The 12,461-nt window shown below is 39.8% G+C and overlaps 1 long non-coding RNA gene across 1 annotated transcript; it reads right to left on the minus strand.

Moving 5' to 3' along the window:
- Positions 1-830: 830 nt before the first annotated feature.
- On the minus strand, positions 831-9,108 carry LOC148214361 (uncharacterized). Its single transcript, XR_015798194.1, has 5 exons — positions 8,266-9,108; positions 7,717-7,787; positions 7,027-7,112; positions 4,756-4,805; positions 831-2,944 (listed from the first exon to the last, which is right to left on the minus strand). It is a non-coding gene; the product is annotated as an uncharacterized LOC148214361 (long non-coding RNA).
- Positions 9,109-12,461: the final 3,353 nt, after the last annotated feature.

Raw genomic sequence — 12,461 nt, forward strand, 5'->3', positions numbered from 1 at the left:
TCCCCCGCCCTTGTCTGAATGCAGTATATCTGTGTGTGTGCACATGAGCACACGTGGTTTTTCTCTCTACGACAAGATTCTTTGTTTTGAAAGAGCAACTTTCAAAGGCAATTTCAGAACAAGGGGATGTCCCTGTCCCTGTTTTTCAGATAAACAAAGAAGGAAGAGGATGGAAAATGGAAGCAGGGAAGCAGGGAAGCAAATAGGGAGGATGATATGCAATGAGCTTTTTATTTCAAATGGCCCCAATACCAATTTCAGAAAAAAGTTTGCAGGACTGGCAAAGAACAATTAACAGATTCATATGGAATGGGGAAAAAATGAGAGTAAGATCCATCTTCCCATCTTGGGTAAACATTCCACCAAGATAGACAAAGAAAATAAATTGCTAGAAAATCCCTACTCCACACATATTTTTAGAACATGATGCATGCACTTGTTTTGCCCTTTGATGGAAAAAATAAGCAGTTGTTATTCTACTGAAGGCACACTTTCCCGTTTCCATTAAAAAGCTTCTGCTAGCTGTGATGCAGAAGGCCATGGCATGGAGACCTTTTTACAACCAGGTGCTTCTTATAATAGTTCCAACCGTGGTTGTAGGCTGTAGAGCTGTGGGGAGAGTCATGTCTTGCTTGAACAAAAAACCCTCCACTCTACACCAAAAAAGCTACATGCATGCATACATATTCATCATGCTATTCTCCTTTTGGGTTAAGCAACAATATGCAAAAGGAGGAACAAAAAGTTGTTGATTGCATGTTTCCTTTCCTTATTTAGGTCTTTAATTTATTTGGATGACTACTTTTTGTTCCTCCTTTTGCATGTTGTTGCTTAACCCAAAAGGAGAATAGCATGATGAATATGTATGCATGCATGTAGCTTCTTTCGTGTAGAGTGGAGGAAAGGGTTTTTTGTTACTCCAGGGACTGCAGCTTAGGACTGCTTCTGGAGTCCTTTCTGAAACTTTCCTGTTGTTCAGGTGGAGAGAGAAATGATTGGCTCATTATATCCCCTGTCCTCAGTGTTTCAAGTCCAGGAGTGAAGCTAATCAAAAATCAGTTTCAAACTAGTTCGTGACAATCTAGAGGATGGAAATGGTGGTCTATGTCTAGATGTTCCAGGGGTGTGAGTCAGGGTAAAACAGCATCCTGTGTTTCCAACTGTCCTGAGGGCTGCATTCTTCTTGCAGCCATTTTAGGGATTCTTACCACAATGCACTATTTAGCCACAGAATTCCTAAAAGTGAGCTTGAGGTCATAGCTCAGTGGCAAAGCACATCCTTTGTATTCTGAGCATTCCAGGTATAATTCCCAGAATCTCCAGGTAGGATTGGAAAAAAGCCTACCTATCTCTTGAAAAACTCCCTCCAGTCCATTTTGACAGTATGGAAATCCACAGGACCATCTACAGGACCATCTACTCCCAGTAGTATCTGCCTGTCCACTAAAAATTGGATAGATCTCCATGACCCTTGACCAGGGAATGTCATCTTCAAGGATGATCATGCAAGTTGTCTCAATTGCTGTGTCCCTTCAATGGAACAGCATCCCCCCAGATATCTGAGTGGTCACTTCCCTACTAATTTTCTGGAAGGTCATTAAAAAGAGGCTATATATATTATTATGCTATTATTGATATGCTTTGAGTTTTTTTGTATTGTTCGTAATCCAACCGAAGTAGGGTGGGAGCTATGCTGCCTAGTTATTTGCGATTGGAATAACCTGTAAGCCAGTAAAATAAATAAAATATTAAACTAGATAAACAGTCTGTTACTTTGTTCTGTCAACGTGCTGAACCAGGTCAGTTCAAGACCTAGCAGCTGCATTTGTATAATGAGCCAAGCTTGGTTAGGCTTTCTGTAGATTAGCAAACCAGTCTGTTTTTTTAGTTTATTACTCAATGTAACATGCAAGCCCAGAAGGTGGGTTAATTCAGTTACTAAGATAAGAATGTTGTGCGGACAGTTAGTTAAGGCAACTGCTTATGCTTCTTTAGACTGCTCAAATATCCACCATGGGTACAATTTTCCATCTGCTGATTTAGAAAGCCACCCCAGTTGCCAGTTAGGGAACTCTCTTGAATTTCTACAGAAGCTACTATTAGGAGCCACTGGGCTACACAGTCAGGACCTGTTGGTTCTGTGTGTGGTGTTCCATGTTTTGACCTGTCAGGGCCACAACTTGGACTTGAATAACTTCTTGATAACAATGTTCCTCAAAGTTTTGGAATAGCCCTGCCCTACCTAGGTTGGCTATTGGGTCCTCTAAGACAGGAAACATTATAAAGGCATCTTGTTTGGGTTGGGATTGTACTTGAGCAACAATCATATTTTTGGTCAGCTTTGTTTCCATGCATTTCTTGGCTCTGATTCCCTGGCTCGGCTTCCCAGCTCTGTGCTGACAGCTCTCTACAGCTCAGCCTTGACACCAGCTTAAAAAAAAAAAAAAAGAGAGAACTGTTTTCTGTGGAGGCTTTGGAAGAATGAAAAGGATCTTCACCTTTTTTTGCATGATTTGCTGACCTTGAATAGCTGTATTTGCAAAACCAGCCAGGACTGTTATTGTCAGTCTTTCTGAAATGTTTGAGGATACGGATATAAGACTTCCAGTTTTCATAATACTTTGTGGAGCGGCCTTTTTCAATCTGATGTTCTCCAGATGTGTTGGGACTGCAATTCCCAGAATTCCCATCTGTTGTGAATGTAGTTTCCTTGCCAGGCAGCAGAACCTAGACTTTCCCAATAAACATCCCCTCATGCAGAATTTCATGATACTTTTTGTCATGTAAGCACAGACATATCCCTTTCTAGCTGGAGGCAGGAAACTTGAGTCCTTCTAAGAACAAAGGCAGAACCACAGGACGCAATAGAGGAAGAAACTGGGAATGAAGGTTGGGAGCTTCATGGAGCTAAGGTCTCCTCACATCCTCAGATTAAAGGGAAATCCTGGAAGGGAAGCAGATTATTCTTTTGTTCAGAAAATGTGCTATTTTGGAAGAAATATATAATTGTTTTAGGCAGAAGTTGCATTAGGTCTTTAATTTCTTTTTTATTGTGCTTGTCAAAATTTATTGTCTTTATTTCCATACAAATTAGGAAATTCTGTTTTATGCAACCCTTGAATCATACTTCAAAGAATCATAAATTGGAAAGGATCTTACTGGACATCTACTCCAAACTCCTGCTCAGTGCAGGATGTATTACAGCATTTCTGATAGTTTATTGTGTAGTCTGTCTGAAGACCTCTCACAAGGAAGAACTCATCACTTAATATGGCAGCCTGTTTCATTACCTGACAGTTCCCTTCTTTGTAATTTTTACCCATTAGTTCTGGTCTTACCCTCCTAATACTGTAGAAGTATTATCAGTCCACTCCTTCCTCTCTGTGACAATCCTTCAGATATTTGAAGACTATCATATTTTCCCCTCAGTCTTTTTTGTAGGTTAAACATACCCAGATCCTTTAACTATTCCTCATGCTGCTTGGTTTCCATATCTTTCACCATCTTAGTAGCCCTCCTCTGAACCTGATTCAATTTCTCCCTGACCTTTTTGAATTGTTGGCACAATATTCCAAATTGTGTCTAATCTGAGCAAAGTACAGTAGCATGCTCCTGAAAATCTAGTATTTTTTTCTCTTTAAAAATCATCTTGTGGTAGAGATGGTAGTGGTGGCAATGATGATGATGATAAAATTACTCTCTCTTTACTTGGACTTTGGGCTAGAGAAATCCTCTTTGCAGTAGACCAGTGGGAGCTTCTTTTATACATTTTTTCCAACTGATCCTCCTTGAAATGAATGTTTGCATTTTGGATATTTAAAATTAAAAGCAGGGGATATTGTTTACCTTCCTCTTTTTTCTGTAGTGAACTTTGAATTTGTTATCTTTTGTGATATAGCTTGATAGATATTTGTTATCTTTTTGTGATATAGCATGTGGCTGGAGTCTGAAATCCTCTAGCCACATGCCTCTAAACTACAAGGATAGAAGGTTGTATTATAGAAATTATTATTTCTATCTATTAATCATTGGAAAGGCAGCTCATTAAGCCCCCCATCCATCTACACCATTAACCATCTTTCTAATTTGTATTTCTCTAGAGATAGTGGGGATGAAGTTTGCCTAAACAGGCAAGTGCAGCTGTTAGCTGCAAATTTGTGCAACTCCATTTGACATTAGTGTACAAATTCACATTATGGGCAAGAATAAAAAAAGAAAAAAATCATATTTTTGTTTATAAGATTCTTATGCCATGTTGGATATTATCCTAATTTGTACACAGAGGGAGGGAGGGTCTATTCACTTTAACTTCAGTCCCATCAACATTTCAAGTCCTTTTCTGAATTTCGGCTGTAAAAGGCTGTTTTCCTTTAGTGTAGATGCTGTAAATATAATTACATAATTATAAAGAAATAGTTATCTGAATGTCTTGTTTGATTGGATCTATTGTTAAGACCAGGATTAGAAAGCATATATGCAAGGCTGGGAGAAAAGTTGAAAATTATCCATACAGTGCTATACTGTGCTACATTGAAATAACCTTGACCCTGGTTCTAATTCTGAATTGTTGGCATGCATGCATATGCCTAATATTTATGAACTTTATCTGCATATATTGCCAGGATTGTCTTTAATTGGAAACTCTGAAAAAATAACAGTTTAAAGCAAAACATTAAGTGAAATCATTAAAAATTCCTGCCTTCATGTTTTCCTTTTGCTTTTGGATAGGTACACTACTGGCAAATCACAGCTTACCAGAATCCTAGCTCACTTCATTGCTTTTTTCATGGGACAGCAATTCTGCCCTGTTAAGGAAAATAAAAGAACAATAAATCACATAACTAACTTTACTTTTCAGTGAAAAGTATACCAAGAACTTCAGATAGTATATATTTCAGCTGTTGCTATGGCCGTTAATTAGGTAAGAACACTTAAAAACAGGAACAGGACTTTTTCACAAAATGAATGGCTAAAATAGGAGCTATACCTTTTGACTCGTATCTGTTTTTAGAAAGACTCCATAAGATACTTATCATTCAAAATTAAAATTGGGAATGTGATACATGGGATGGATCAATTGCCCTTCACTACACTCTTTCTGGATACCCTGTTTTTTCTCTTATAGGATCTATTGCTCCATTTCCAAAACAAAATCTGTCACATCAAGAGACAGTAGCAAATGATTCATTCGAAATCTAGATGGCAGTTACAAAAAGCAAGATTGCAAAATCTGAAGGGGCAATTTTAGGTCACTTTCATCACCCCATAACTGGGATGGCTGTAGCCTATTGTTTTAAAAGGATTAAATCGGCTTTTCATTCTGGTGATATTTGGTATTCATTAAAGTATGTCTTATCTCTTATGCTAGAGATAAGTTGCCTTTTCAGGCCAGTGAGGACATTTGGAATGTGTGGATACTCTGACAAAATGGTTGCTTGTCATAGAGAGCATGACCAATCAGAAACACCAACTTATCAGAAAGCAAACTTGGAAGAGTCTTCCCCATCACCCTCTCTAGCCCTTCTTTATATCACCCCTGTTCACTTTTTTCTTTTTTTCCTGAAGAATAAGAGACTTTTCTAAGCAATATACTTGGATGCAACCACCCTCTATTTTTATTTTCCACAAGTTTCTATACAACCTATGTTGGGCCCAGAGACAGCAGATTTGGGCTGCAAAAATCTGGATCACCACTTGATTGACAGCAAAGAGGTCCAGAAAACTAACCAGATTGGTAGCTGTATTTTTAGATAATGCTGAAGACTGGTAGTTTACTTACAGTATCCCAGCTTTCCTGAAAAAATGACCAAATACGCATTTTTATGAACTTAGAATCCATTTCACAAACCTTATTGTTTTATCACATGTAAGTTTATGCAAAAAAGACTGCAGTTCAGCATGCTGACTTGGAGGCAAGCCTCAGTTCAGTTGGGCTTTGTTCAGAGTGTATGTATGTTTGTGTGTGTTTGTGTGCGTGCAGCTCATGGATTCAGTAATCAGTTAATCAACTGAACTTCCTAAAGATGAATCAACATTTATTTATTTATTTATTTATTTATTTATTTTTAAACTTGTATGCCGTCCATCTCCCCCAACGGGTGACTCTGGGCGGCTCACAATAACAAAAAGGAAAAAACACAATCCCTCCAACAATAGCTAAAATCCATAAATAATTAAAATAGAAACATACCTTAAAAATGTCCTAAACCGTCCCTATAATTTTTAGCCCTAAAACCTTCAAGATGCTGGGGGGGGGGGAACCAACCCCATCACCCCACCAGTCATCTCCACAGATGCGAGCCCCTTCCAGCCCCCAGGCCTTCTGGCAGAGCCAGGATTTAACCCCTTTTCTGAAGGCCATGAGGGAAGGGGCACACCGGATCTGGGGAGGCAAGATGTTCCATAGGGTGGGAGCCACAGCAGAAAAGGCCCTCTGCCTAGACCCCACCAATCGAAATTCCTTGACCGGTGGGGTCCGCAACATGCCTCTTCTGCTGGACCGAGTGGGATGGGCTGAAATAACCGGGGTGAGACGGTTCCTCAGATAACCTGGTCCTGTGCCCTAAAGGGCTTTAAAGGTGATGACCAACACCTTGAATTGGACCCGGAAACAAACTGGCAACCAATGCAGCTCACACAAGAGCGGTGTTATATGTGCCCTCCTAGGAGCATTGAGAACTGGCCGCGCCGCCGCATTTTGCACCAGCTGTAGCTTCCGGATACTCTTCAAGGGTAGCCCCATGTAGACCGCGTTGCAGTAGTCCAACCTGGAGGTGACCAGGGCATGAGTGACCGTGCAGAGGGCCTCCTGATCCAGGAAGGGGCGTAACTGCCACCCAACACAAAGTCGTGCAAAGGCCCTCCTAGCCACAACTGCCACCTGCTCTTCGAGCAGGAGTCGTGAGTCCAGGAGGACCCCCAGATTATGCACCGGGTCTGTCTGGGGTAGTGTGACCCCGTCAAGAACCAAAGATGACAAACTCCTAGATCTTGAGGCTCCCCGTACCTTCAGCCACTCTGTCTTACCAGGGTTCAGTCGAAGCCTGTTGTCCCCCATCCAGGCCCCCACAGCCTCCAGGCACCGGATAATTCCTTTCATTCCATGACAGCTTCTAAATAAAGTATCATTGCATTTCCTTAATTGTCATTCTATATTTCACAAACAGAATCCTACCATTTTTTAAATATAATTTTAGATCGACAGATTAAAAAAGAAAAAAACTAGATAGAGTTTACCTATACCATGATTTTATTTAATAGCCAGTTAAAGGTGTATTTTAGTTACAATTCAAAAGCAGAAATTATATTATTTTCTTCATTTTTAGAAGTAAATAAGATATAGAGCTTTGAAAATAGCATGGTGAAAAAGGCTGTTTTTCTGAACTTACCTTCTGCACCTGCTGATTTTTCCCCACACAAGGGATGCTGCTAGTGGTGTTCTGTGATTCGGAAACACGCACTGGGGGGAGTGAGGACATTTGGCAGCAGGGAACGAGGCCTTAGCTGCAATGGCCCTGAGCAGATTTATTCTCTGGAGCGGTGTTTCTCAACCTTGGCAACTGGAAGACGTGTGGACTTCAATTCCCAGAATTCTGGCTGGGGAATTCTGGGAGTTGTAGTCCACATGTCTTTCAGATGCCAAGGTTGAGAAACCCTGCCCTGGAGTATACAGAAATGTTTTCTCTTTTAATCTTCTTGAAGAGATATAAAACTCACCCGTGTTTCAGTTATGTTTCCTTCCTTCTGCTGAAAAAGATCTTGTGGTTCTTCTGTTTTTGTTGGGAGATCTGAATTTGCATTTTAATGGTTTTTAAAAGATAGAATTTACTTAGAAGGCAGATTATCAATGGTATTTAAATGAAAAAGCTCCAGATATTTATGCAAAACAGCCAAATTTAAAGCTCTTTTTTGAACAACACAAACAACCATCTCTTTTTTAATTATGTTGACTGCAGCCCCTGTCAGCTTAACCAAAGCGGCAACTCTTCTAGTGAAAATTCCACTGCTGTCATACCAAGGCTAAGAGATAACCCCCCTCCCACCTCCCCATATTCAATGAATCTGATGAATGCTGGCCTAATCCTGAGTGCTGATCAGTCAAAACGCACGTCCCTGACTTGTAGGAGTGACATAACAAGACAGTGAGCAAGCCAACAATAAATTTCCCGGATTTATCCTTTATCCTGCTATGATTCAGTTCTGTTGCCCCTGCTAACCCAGATGGGATGTCCCAATATCTGCAACAGTTACAGCAATTCTCCCTACCTTGCATTCTCTGCTTGGCACTTACTCACTCACGCACACGTACGCACTTATAATCCGTTGTGTTTCTTCCTCTTAGTCACAAGGGGATGTTGTTACTCTGAATCAGCAGAAAATGCTTTGGATGCCATCACCACTGCCAGCTTCATGACACTTTTCAGTTGGTTTAATTGACCTGTTTATGTACGAGCTTATGCGATAAGTGGCAAGGGAAGGCCGTTGACAGTGATGTAATATGAGACTTCTGCCCTCTTCTTCCATACACATTACTGGACAACCCCTGAAATCTGCTCTGAGTCAGATGCACAGACACAGACGGTCTGAAATATTTGAGCAAGGCAACTGGCTGTAAGATACTCTCTCCTCTTCTTCCTTTATACGGGCATTTCTGAGACTGAGAGACATTGTCTGCACTTCAAAACAGGAAGGGCATCCTGCAGGATTAAAAGGGTGGCATTGGTGGTGGTAAACAGCCACAAGTTCTGTTTAAATCGAAGCATTTTGAGAATCGTAACATGCAGTTACACGAGCTAGCTTTTGGTAGCTTCAGTTCCTGGCTAGAGATGGGATTTTGAATAATTTTGTAACTGTATTTTTAATAATCCTGCATATTTAAATCATCAATCCATAAAATAGCTATGCTTCTACTCGTGCAAAATTCTAAATCAGCTCACAGTACTGTAAAAACAACCCAAAATACACACATTTGCACATGTGCATAGTTGTACACAGATTATTTTAAATTGGGAATGGGGAACCCCCGTCTCCTGCCTCTCCTATTTTGCAGTATTCAGATCCAAAACTGTCAGTTGTCAATGATGTGATTCTTTTGCCCCTTTAAAAATTCAACATAGTAAAATGCCAATATTTTGGGCCAAATATTTTGAGGCCTACTCCCCAGTGAAATCACTGGGCACAACTGCAAAAAAAAAAAAAGAAGTGCAGCCTCTGCCAGAAAAGAAAGTTGTCCTCCCCGTTTTAAAGTTAATAAGAAATATCCAGAGCCCTGCATATGTCTGCAAAGGAATCCTCATGTGGCAATATAGTACTGAACAATTTCATGCTCAGCAGCCAAAGTCTGAGGCGGGGCACATTCCCAACACACAATTGGTCCCTCTGTAAACTACATTTTAAAGGCACCCACCATGCACAGTTCATAAATGTAAAATAACAAATAGCTTGCCCTTGGATATCTGCACCAGAGTACCCCATCTATCTTAAGCTGGATCTTTAAGTTGCGGTATTCTGTAGTGTAAACTTTTAAGTATTATTTCAGTCTCCTCTTGCAGCCAGTGAGGCTCTTTGCTTTCACAATGGTTGTGTGGAGACTGTTCCAGGGCAGGCTAGAAGCAGAAGGAGATAGCTAGACTGGTCGTGTAGCATTCCAGGAAGAGAGCCAGAGGGAATGCTCTGCTTCCAGAGCCTTTGGGAGGGCTTCGCCAATTGCTTTTCCTTCAGGACCAATGAGGAATTGAAAAGCGGTTCCTTTTCATTCTGTTGCTAGTGTTTGAAAGAAAGGAATGCATAAGGTTCCTGGGCCACAGGGAAGGGACTTCATCCAACAGCCTAGGCTGTTGTGTTTTTGAAATCTAAGACATATTGCCTATGTCTGTGTGTGTGTGCGCACACGCATTTGCGAAACTGTGTCAGTGCCTGTGGGTTAATTTTGCCTCTGGAGGGAGATCAATTTAGCATGTGGCAAACAAATGTCCCCGAGCAAGAACCGCAAGGGAAGGTTTGGGAAGGAGCCAGGAAACTGGAAGGGAGGGGAGATCTGACCAAGATTGCTCAAGCTGGGAGAGCTGCAGGAGAGGAAAATGAGGGGGGTGGGGTGGGCAGGAGGAGTTAACAAGTCCACCCTTGCATTGCCAGCCCTGAACTAAAACTGGAACATACTTCAGCATTTGATCTGCACAAGTCAGCCAGTATTGCTCGACTTGAAGGTGTGGGGCTAAAGTTGTCTTCTGCAGTCTCCATATATCACAAGGCATCTGCACACTACATTTACGTTCTCTGGCATCCACAAACTGAAGAAAATCAAGGCCAAGAGGCCACATGAAAGGATATTTAAAAAATAGATAATATACACAGACATGCTTTGCAAGTTCTGCTTTATACAGCCTGGTTTTGCTTTAAAGCACCAAACAAGGCACTTTTTACACCAGAACCATTTTTAGAAAACTTAAATACCTAGGAAATGATAAGGTAACTAGAATCAGCAATGTAGGTCCCAGCAAATCTGACCACTGGTATAATATTAAAAAAAGGACATGGTTGATTCTGTCATGCGAGCTTTCCCAGATTACTATATTGTTTGATGATCAGCAGGGCAATCCTTTTGCTCTTCTTGAAGCACTCTAATATTGGGGACAGTGAGATGTTGTTTTTATTGATTTGTGACTTTTTCTAAATTGCTTTGAAAGTCTCCAGAGGAATTATAATGGGTAAGGAATCTTTAAATAAAGAAAAGGAGCTATCTAATATTTATTTTTGTTCCATTCTGGGGCTAAAAGTGGTACACACGGGTTTCCCACCCAGACCTAAACCAGTTTAGCTTCTGCAAGGTGGTTGCATTGTGTGTCCTTAAATGCTGGGATATTTAAAGTTAAAAAATATAATTGACTTTAATGTGGAGTACTCCAGCAAGTATCCTAAGACTGTGGATGATAAAAGAAGCCAGATACCATCTTTTCTGAGATTCAGTGAGGACACCAAATGTACTCTAAACCAGAGTGGAACAGATTGGAATTAAAGGTAGATCCAAAACTTAAAAATATGTTGAAGTCTCCAAACATAAGTATATACAACTACAAAACTACTGGAAAATTAAATTGGAAGTCTTTCCCAACTGAGGAAGTTAAAATATTGCAGAAATGTTCTAGAAATGTTTAGCAGTGTGAGTAAATATATTGTTATACTAGAATAGGTACCAGAATGAACTTTTGTTTAAAAGCACAAAATATATCCTACATATCTGAGATTTAAACACTGGGGATCTCACCAAAATCTGGACATTAAGTATTTAATAATATCTATGGAAAGATAGATAGAATATATTGGATATTAAGTGGCAAAGCTCAAATTTTAGATTTGTTTGAAACATTTTATTTTAATTAAAACATCATCTCTGTTTACAAAAGAAAAAAAGTCTGACAAAATTTGCTATGAGTACTGGAATATTCTTGCATATTGGTACAGGTTATTTTAATCAGAACATGACTGGGCACTTGCTTTTCTTTCTTTATATTGTTGTGCTGTATATTTTAGTAATGTTTTACAACTTATAGGTGTATCATTATTGTCAATAAAATCAACGCTTTAAGTTTTTTCCCACAACATTTTTTACAATTTAAAGATTTTTTTCTCCATCTTTAGCTATTTTTTTTTTCTTCCTAGTGTTTTTCCTACATGTGCAGGACCCGCTTTTTTCATGGAAAATCTTGCTAACTGGATCTCAGATGTTTGCTTCTACTGAACTTCACCTTTCTTAAAGTGGTAGGATAGTTGTTTAATATGCGGAATATACAGATAGGATATAAATGTGACTAGTTGTGAGTCATGCATAATGTTAAAATAGGCCAATAGATCTGTGTTGTAAACATCCAGACAGCCACTAGATGGCAACAGAAAGTTAGAGTTGCCTGTTTGTTCACAGCTAGCGCTTGCAGTTTTGTCACCCAGATCTGGTAGCTTTACCTAAAAAAAAAAAAAAAAAATAGTAAGAATGAGGCACTGCCAATCTTAAACTTATCATTTTCCCTCCTGAGAAATTCAGTAGCTTTAGCTAATGGCTTCAATTGCAACACACTTAGCTTGCTTAGTTAAAGATTTAGCACTGGTTTTCACACACCATGCTTGCCTATTGTTAACCTGGGTTCATTTTTTGTGGCTAAGTGTGTTGTACATACCCAGCCTCTTTGGTTACTTTATGGTTCAATGTACTGCACAGTCCAAGAAATGGGTTTCATTCAGTAACCAGTTTAAATGTGTTATAGGAATATAGCCTAATGTGAATCTAAACATGGAGGGACCAACTATGATTAAATTTAGTTATGGTTTTTTAAAACAAGCCTATTTCAAAGCATCGTTTATTGATCTGAAGTTAGTGTAGCTGTCGGACTGGGGACACCGGTGGTCAAATCCCCACTTAGCTGTGAAGTTCCCTTGAAGGTCCAGGTCAGTTGCTGTCTCAAAGTGTT

Source organism: Python bivittatus, unplaced genomic scaffold (genome assembly GCF_059951505.1).
Source record: "Python bivittatus isolate LINGU-HERP-01145 unplaced genomic scaffold, Pbiv_v1 ctg000690_np1212, whole genome shotgun sequence".
In the NCBI taxonomy this organism is placed as follows: domain Eukaryota; kingdom Metazoa; phylum Chordata; class Lepidosauria; order Squamata; family Pythonidae; genus Python; species Python bivittatus.